This window comes from Taeniopygia guttata, chromosome 1A, assembly GCF_048771995.1.
Source record: "Taeniopygia guttata chromosome 1A, bTaeGut7.mat, whole genome shotgun sequence".
NCBI lineage: Eukaryota > Metazoa > Chordata > Aves > Passeriformes > Estrildidae > Taeniopygia > Taeniopygia guttata.
The window spans coordinates 29,580,456-29,589,910 of NC_133025.1; the positions used below are offsets into that span (position 1 = coordinate 29,580,456).

Sequence of the window (9,455 nt, forward strand, 5' to 3'; positions counted from 1 at the left end):
CTATTGGTTAATAGACCCTGTAACCAAGGTATCACGGTCCTATTTGGGGGGAACAAAACAAAAGAAAAAAATGTACCAGTAAAAGTGATTAAAATGTGTATGTTTACAAGTAGGTTGTCTTGTATTATCAACATGCAGCCACTTTTTATGCTGTCTGCTGACAGCATTTAATGCATTTTTCCTCCTGCGCTTATTTTTAGTTGCCATAGGAACTTTCTTATTTCCTGTCAGCTGATGTCCTTATTTAGTACTATTAATTGTATAAAAGGTTGTTGATTCTGGTACTCCAGATGCTGAAAAAAACGCACTTTACAAAGACAAAACACACATTTCAGCTTACTCAGAGTTTTATTCACTTATTTCTATCAATATTTAATTCAAAAAGCTGGGTACTGTAATAGCAGTTGTTACCACATCAGTAGAATCTGGAGTAGATCCTCTCCATCTTTTCTTCTTGTTTGATCTAAGTTTCCCTCCCACTATCATAAATATACTTATGTGAAATAGTATCTTTTGTCTGTATAGCTTGTAGGTTCATTCTTTCTCACTTCCCACATACCTAATTATCTCTTTTTTTCCAACAAAAAATCCTCAAAGCTGTTAAAATGCATAGGAGTGAAATGAAAATTTTCCAACATATGAAGAAACATAGTCTGGAAAAATATTGGGACCTGAAGGAGGGTTCTCTTTGGCAAATACCAGTTCTTCTTTTCTTACATATAATAGGATACTTTGCAAAATATTAGTTTTCTATTAAATTTATTGTGTGGCCAGAGAGCAATAAAGAATGAATGGAATTGACTGAGAACTACAGCAGCTTAAACTGGCACTTTCTTTATCCACATCAACTAGGAAATTTCCACAGTTCTTCCTGTGAACTGGTCACATATTTGAAGAAAATACCTGTTCAACATATATATTTGCATTTGAGTTACAATTCCATTGCAAGCTTATTCTAGTCCTTCTCTGGAAAAACTTAGGAAAATAGCAGAAGTCTACACAAAGTCTTTAAAAACATCTTCCTTTTTTCTGTTCACATCACTGTTCCTCGTAAGATGGAGGAAAATATGTAGTTTGGAATAAAGAAACTGGCAAATCAGCAAGTATTTAAAACTTTGGAAAACAATTCCTTAATTGTGTGACTTAAATTATGCAAACTCTGTCTAAAGTTTTATTCAAGCATCCTAAAGACAACTTGAATCTCCTCACTAACTTCAGGGGCTGCTGGATTAGTCCCACTGGGGTATTAATGAGCTTGCTGTGGCACTAGGAGGATAATAATTCTGCTTGGGAATGTTCCCAAAGCATATGGTGTATGCTTTTGCTGAGACAAGCACTGTCAAGTGTTTTACTTGCTATAACTCAATGGACATCTGAAGCAAAAGATTTCCAACCTCATCCTGGAAGCCTCAGCATAAAGGGTTCCTTTTGCAGAAGTCCTTCCCAGCCTCCTCAGCCACACCACCAGCAAAACTGTCATCAGTTGACCCTGGGACAATCAATTTGTCCTGCAAATAGTAATGCTGATTTTATTAAGGCCTTGCTACATTAAGGAAAAACATTTACTCAACAGAAAAAGCTTTTATTATTTAGCAAAAAAAGAATGTACCAAGCAACTGTCTTTTCTTCTAAACAGAAAGAACTGAAGGTTTTAGGAATTGAAAATTTATTCTTCTAACCTGTTTTTTCTTTTTAAAATGGTTTTTAAAAGCACCTTCTTTTGTAAAAGAAAGTGTACATGTAGATCAAAGTCAGTTTTATTTATTAGTGAGAATCAGAGAAAATAATTATGTTGATTACTTCACTGTAAGACTGTTTGGGATTTAAAGACCTGGAATATTAATTTATATATCCACATACTGAAATTTAAAACTGACCTTGGAAAAAAATTCTTAACTAGACTTCGCCCATAATGCCTTTTCCCAAAACGAATCTCCTAGTTGAACCAGGAGTCAAATAGTTACAATTCTATAACAACACTAAATTAGATAAATATTAATGGTAAATAACTATATTTAAGTTACCATTCTATAATAATGATAGATGAAATTAATGGTAAATTAAACAAAATCATTTATTGCCCCTAACAATTGGCAGTTTTCTATTTATTTTCATGAATAAGCTACCAGCCTGATATATTTCAAAATATGGGGGAGATGTGGACTAGTCTGTAAGGGCAGCCATGACAAGTTAAAAAGACAATCCCAGTTTGTTGTTACTAATACGCAGTAGCATTTACAACATGACTTTAAATTTGAAGGAAACTGCAAAGGTATCAGGTTTACTTGCAAAACAATGGCTCAAGATCTGGGAAGAAGCAGCTTAGATGGCGAAAATCCACCTGGAACTGAAGTGGATGTTGAGTTTCCTTCTCCTTTCCATAGATCCAACTGTGTCAGCCAGCACAGAGAGAAGTGCTGGGAAGTTGTGAAACACGGGGGTGCCTGATCCGGGCAGTGCTCTGTGGGGAACTGGGGTGAGCCCTGGGGGCTGGGGGTGTGGAGCGTCAGGAGGTTCCAGGGTCAGCTGAGAGAGGACTGTGACATTGAATCAGTCATGTTGGGAGTGCCCATCCAAGCCACATCCCGCTGTGAAGGAAGGAAGAAAGGAAGGGAGGGAGGGAGGCAGGCAGGCAGGAAGGAAAGCAGGAAGGAAGGAAGGACAGACAAAGACAGGTTGACAGTGCGACAGCAGCAGGAGAGAGGTGAGCATGAGAACAAGCCCAAAGCACCCCATTAAGTCAAAGGCCACAAAGATGAAAACCACTTCTAGAAACAAAACTGGAGTATTGCTCTTCCTCCTTTTTGCCTCACTGCAGAGAGGACAGGAAAGGATTGTGTCGGAATCTGAGGTATTGATGATTCCGAGATTGTCTAAAATCTCTGTCTTTCTGCCCCGTTGCCAAAGAAGAAGCCATAATTCGTCTGTGCTGTTTTCAAGGTTGTTTATTCTTGCTTATCTCTAACATGTTCTGCTGCCCTGCCGCAGGTCTGTCCTGCAGGGCAGCGTGCGGGGCTCTGCCCTCAGTGGGATGTTACAGACATTACATACCAGAAACTACGTGTGCTATATTTACAATAATGTGCCAGTATCTATCATCTACGTTAAACAGCGTGTCCCCAGCCTAAACCAATAGAAAAATGCCAACACTACAGTGAAACATGGAGGGCATGAAGAAGGAGGAAAAGGACAAGACACACCCAATTTCCTCCATCTTGTCCCCTCTGAACCCCTAATCTAGAAACCTAAAATTTTACTTTTGCACCCATGCCACACTTAATTATTACTTATATCAAACACTCAGAGCTTGTAATTCATCCTGCAAGATTGAAAACTCTTTTCCATGGACAGAGATCACAGACAGTGTCTCTCGGGGTTCTGTACAGGGGGGTTCCTGACCCCCTGCCAGCGTCCCAGGCCTTCCAGGGCAGCCCAAGGGAAGCTCTGGACTCCCACAGGATTGTATTCTCACCACCTTGCTGTGGGGTTGGCACTGAGCATGAGAGCATGTTTTCTTTCTCCACTGAGCAAATGCTGGCCCAGCAGTGACTCTGTAAGATTTACCAAAGGATCAAGCAAGTTATGAGAACCATGCCACTAAGACTGAAACACTAATAACATTACAGGGACATCTGAGGATACTGTTGTACTTACCAGAGTAGGAGAAGCAACATCACCCTCTCTAAGTTATACAAATGAAAGAAGGTTATTTAGTGTCCATCTGGTTCTGTTCAAGAGATAGTAAATTATTACTCCTCAAATATCTGCTGAAGGTTTTTTGAGCTGCCCAACAATAGGATTTTTCCTAGCCTACAGATGTCACCTTCCATGTTATCTGAGATCAAAATGATGCATTCCCACTTTTTATGCCTCTTTCTTTAAGACAGTGTGATTGCTTGCTTACAGAACATGGATACTAGTACAGCTCAGGGAACAAAAAATTAACAGGCACGATCCAGCAGAGGGAGCACAGTAATGCAAAAAACCCTCAGCTGTAAGGTGAGGAAATTTTCTATTAAAACGCACAATAAATAGCAATCTGAGTTTACTGTTTTAGCACATGGTATGGAAAAGACAAAATTTAAATAAAAATAGAGAGATGTGAGAGAGCAATATAAAACAAATACAAGTAGTAAAATAATTTATTTCCTGACATTTTCATTTGTAGTAAGGCAAATGTAATTTAACTGCTGAAAAAAATTGAGGTTTAAAAGAGAGATCAAGGATGATCTTGGAAAGAGTAATAACATTTATTTTAAAATACTGGTTTTAATTTAATAGAACAGGCTGCTTCAGCTGAAAGACTCAAGTATTGCTTTCAGTTTGATGGTGCACTTCCTCTTGTTCCTAATGAAGTCATATATCTCAGAAATAACTGATGCACCCATTCATTTGGAGTATGTGTAATTTTTAGAGTTCAATATGACAGAAATCTTACTAGATATGTTCTGTCTTCAGTGCCTGTTACACTTTCTAGTCTAATCATGCTCAAATATTTGTGAATTAATAGAGGAAACAAGAGCTAATACCTATTTTTATAAGAAATTATCATCAACCAGAGAAAGAACCCATCACATTTTGATGTGACTTACATGAACTACAGTAATTAAAGAAACAATGTAATAACTTAAAACTGTTGCCATCTTAAATGCAAACATCTCTCAGGGTGCATTTCATTAATATATTTATACCACAGAATTTTTTAATTAGTGCATCTAAATTCTAAGCTGTGCCACTGACTGTTATTTGACCTTTGGCAATTCATAGTCTTTCTAAGAGAGTTTCTGTTATCTTTGTAATGAAAATCATATTGATTTCACAGCTGGGTATAGTGTAACAGCAGCTTTGCCTGCTGGTAGAAAGTGGTTGAAATAAAAACATAATTTTAAAAGGAAAGAGAGAAGAAAGAACTGGATGTTCTGATCAGAAATGCTAACTATAGATAACTCGAGACAGAATATTTTCAGTTTAACTCTTGTTTGTTTTCCAAAGAAAAAGCCAAGCATGATGAAGACTGATTAGCTATATTTCCTGTTAAGCAAACTTCTCTGCACAAACTAGTAGTAAGATTAACAACTGAGACAAAACATCTATACTGCTAAATATTAAAGATGTCCCCATCCAGCAGATTTTTCATTTTGTTGTATATGTCCTAAGGAAATGAGGCTTATGCAGGCACATTATCCATTCACTCAACTATTACCCCAATTTCCCTGGTAATTTTTCAACCTCTTGGACAAGTTGAACCAAATCTAGAACAGTGGAAGTCATAGAGATGTTAAAGACTTAAGACCACCAGATCAAACTGAGATTGTATGAAGTTTAATGGATATTTGATACATTTGTTAGTCACATATGTCCCTGCTCACTAAAAATAACTCCAGAAGTAGACTGGAAGTAGGGCATTGCAAGGGGTTTCTCACCTCCATTTGGTGAACCCTTGGTTCTGGCAAGGGTCAGGGTTAGTTGTTGCAGTAACCAAGAGGGACATGGGCAGGACCCAGAGGTTATTCTGTACCACCTCACATGATTTCCCAGGGGAAAGGGGTCCCTTCTGGGTCATGTGGTGTGGTGGAGGGAGTGGTTAGGTGTTATTGGGGTTCTGCGTGGTGAGCATTCATGTTTGATATTGTTACTGTTACAGTTCATTGTTGGAGTGTTTTTTTTAATTTCATGCTGTTTCCAGTAAATTGTTCTTATATCAATCTGTGATGTTTACCTTTTCTGCTTCCAATTCTCCTCTCCATCCCGCCACAGGGGAGGGAGAGGCGAACAGAGAAATGAGTGAGCAGCACATGGTTTAGAGTGTTTCAGTGAGAACACTAAACTGGGAAATGCTATTCCTAGACCACAACACCAATAATGGTTTAAAGACACAGCATTGTCGGAATCTGTGGGTATTGGTGATTCCGAGATTGTAGAAAGTCTCTGTCTTTCTGCCCCGTTGCCAAAGAAGAAGCCATAATTCGTCTGTGCTGTTTTCAAGGTTGTTTATTCTTGCTTATCTCTAACATGTTCTGCTGCCCTGCCGCAGGTCTGTCCTGCAGGGCAGCGTGCGGGGCTCTGCCCCCAGTGGGATGTTACAAACATTATATACCAGAAACTACGTGTGCTATATTTACAATAATGTGCCAATATCTATCACCTACGTTAAACAGTGTGTCCCCAGCCTAAACCAACAGAAAAATGCCAACACTACAGTGAAACATGGAGGGCATGAAGAAGGAGGAAAAGGACAAGACACACCCAATTCCTCCATCTTGTCCCCTCTGAACCCCTAATCTAGAAACCTAAAATTTTACTTTTGCACCCGTGCCACACTTAATTATTACTTATATCAAACACTCAGCTTGTAATTCATCCTGTAAGATTGAAAACTCCTCTCCATGGACAGAGATCACAGACAGTGTCTCTCGGGACTCTGTACAGGGGGGTTCCTGACCTCTGCCAGGGTCCCAGACCTGCCAGGGCAGCCAGAGGGAAGCTCTGGATTCCCACACAGCATCTTTACACTGACAAGACAAGTTGGTCCACAGAAAGCAAAGGTGTAATCTTGGGAAAAAGTTTGAAGAATTATTTCTTAAACATATTGAAACTGTTTTGCTTATATACTGGTGTATTCCACTGCTCTTATAAAATAACTTATTTCATCAGTCCAACATAAATTAATTTATTTTTACATAATTCTAATTTAGTAATGTGTTAAGGTCACAGTAAACTTCTTAAATTATTTTAAAAACATGATGACTTCACTAAGGATATTAAAATTGTAGTTCAAACTGCCTAACTTCAAAAACATCTCATTAAAAGTTCCTTACTGTTTTTGACCAAAGCGTTCTCATGATCCTCTATAGTCACATAAATCAAACACAATAACTTTTAGAAGGTTTTACTGTCTTTTTCCCATCTAACAAATGCAAATACCTTTTGCTAGGTCAAGACAATCCCTCACTATCCCACAGTAGCCAACAAAGTGTCTAGCACAGGCAGGCTCCTTAAAAGCCCAGCTCATTTTCAGCTACATGGCGACCACTGTTAAAACCTGGTGTGTAGTACAAATAGGTGTGGATGGTGACCAAGCAGAAACAAGAAAAAATGAATTAACCTTAGCTACAGATGGACACACACACACACACACACACACACACACACACACACACACACGCACATGCATCCCCAAACAAGCAGATAAGCCTATATGCAAGAAGATACTTGATGTCAAATCAAGAAAGACAAGGATAACAGAAAGACAAGGAACTACTAGAGAGGGTCCAGCAGAGGGCTATAAAGGTGACAAGGGAAATGGAGCATTATTCAAGAGTGATACTGTCCTCTTATGAGGATAGGCTGAGAGAGTTGGGCCTGGTTAGCTTGAAGAAGAGACAGCTGAGAGAGGATCTCATTAAGGTTCACGCAAATAAGCATCACCATAGAATCAGTCTGAAATATTATGTAGGGTTCCACAGTATATTAAGGCACTATTTTTAAAACATGGGTTTCTGTTACTATATAGTAAACCCTAGCTGAATCTCAGGGATGGAAATAAGCCCACGTGTGCTGCAGAAGTCTTCCTACATAGCTACATCACTGAAGGCAAACGTGTGGGGTAGGTAAATCATGAGCCCTATATTACACACCATGCTGACACAATGCTCTCTAAGAGCAGGGGGTGTGAGCTATTTAGGTCCAACTCACCCCACTCTGAGAGGTACTGTCCTTCCCGCCAAGACATACTGTCTTACTCCAACAGTGAGCACCGTGCCTGCATCAGAAGCCTCTGCCGACACAACTGGTCTGGTGCCAAGATATCTCTGGTTCTGGGCACCACAGCACCCCCGCTCTGATCCTTACATCCCAGCTCTGCGCTTCCCAGAATGCTTGGGTTCTGCTCTTCCCAAGGCTTTGTGTCAGCTCCATCATCAGGTATTGCAGTGGGTTCCTCCTCTACCATGCCATTAACAGTATTTTGCCTCACAGAAGAGCTATGACATGTCCCAGCAGCATAGAGGGATTTAATAATAAAACCAGCAAATGAAACTGCCTTTCTAAATTCCAATGGGTATAGCAACAATCATTTAAAAATCTCTCCCATTTAGGAATGTCTCTTTAGCTGCTGTCAAAGTATATATTCAACTTTTTAAATTTCTGATTACCTGATAGGATATACTATGGCTACTACATTTCAGAGAAACAAATTTTTTTTGTGGTAAATGTTCTTACCATGAAGTTCTTGGGTACATCTTTTTTTTTCCTGAATGCAAGAATTCACATGAATCTGCTTTGTAAAAAAAAGGGGGAAAAAAAGCAGAGCCAAAACCAAAACTGAAAAAGTACCTCTCAGGAAGATACTCAGATGAAGAGAAAGAATTTTTTTACCCACAGACCACTATGGACCATTAAGGATGTGCCAAACTGATACTCACTTATCTAGGTTAATGGCGATAATGAACCATCTGTCACTATGAAACTGCTTAAAATCTATTCTGTCTGTTGAATGTAAGGAAATGTACCTGTAAAACCACTCTGAACATGTGCCTGAGCTTCATTAGAGAATATGAATGGCCAGAATAGAAGCTTTTTCCTTCTTGTAATTATCTATTTCCTTTCAAGCTTTTCAGTTTAAAAACAAATGACTGTTTATCAAACTTATTTTCATTTTATTGTGTTTTTCATATGAACACATTCTAAAGAGCTACAGCCATGGAAAATTTAGGTACATCAACAAGTTGCTGGATGTTGCAATTTTAAGTGGGCTGGGCCACTGTTTATCTTTTTTTAATGGATAACAATGAATTTTTGCCTTGCTAACACTCAATGTTGTAATATGTTCTACTTTGCTGTGAGTCACAGTCTGAAAATACCAGTCTATTGGTCTTACTTTAAGCAATTGACTCCAAAAAGTAGAAGCTACGCAATTTTGAGAAGGCAGAGCATCTTGCCAGTACCTTCTATGGACAGAGTGGCCTGTTACTAAGGCCAGATTCCTTCCAATAACTGACCCATTTTATTTAAAGCTAACTTCAGATACCTCTACCCTATGCTGAAATCTCCAGGGCATGTATGTATGCAGGAGAATAGACATCCAAGTCTAGCATTTACACTCTAGTGAAGCCTTCAAAATTTTGTCTCATTTCCCCCGTTCATTGAGTAAATGTATATCTTTACAGTATATTAATTTCTACTGTTGCATCTCACCTAAATTCACATATCATTGGACCCAAACATAGCTATTTCAATGATAAATAAAAGTATCAATGGTATAATGGTAAAATAAAAATATCAATGGTATATATCTGCTCTCCTTGTCTCCAATGAGAAAGATGAAGGGAGGAACGAGGTTTGACATAAGCCTGGATGAGGTGAAGAGTCCAGCCAGCCACATTCAGTTCCATGAATCTGGAAACTGTAGGGACAACGGTCTCCCAGGGTATACACCTGAAAAACTCAAGGAAGGA

General features: G+C 38.9%; 1 protein-coding gene across 1 annotated transcript in view; it reads right to left on the bottom strand.

Moving 5' to 3' along the window:
• Positions 1 to 1,600: 1,600 nt before the first annotated feature.
• Positions 1,601 to 9,455, bottom strand: part of LOC105758557 (uncharacterized) — a 31,578-nt gene continuing 23,723 nt past the window's right edge. The window contains exon 2 of the mRNA XM_072922404.1: positions 1,601 to 9,435. The gene's annotated coding sequence lies outside the window, so the exon portion shown is untranslated. The remainder of the gene's footprint in view (positions 9,436 to 9,455) is intronic.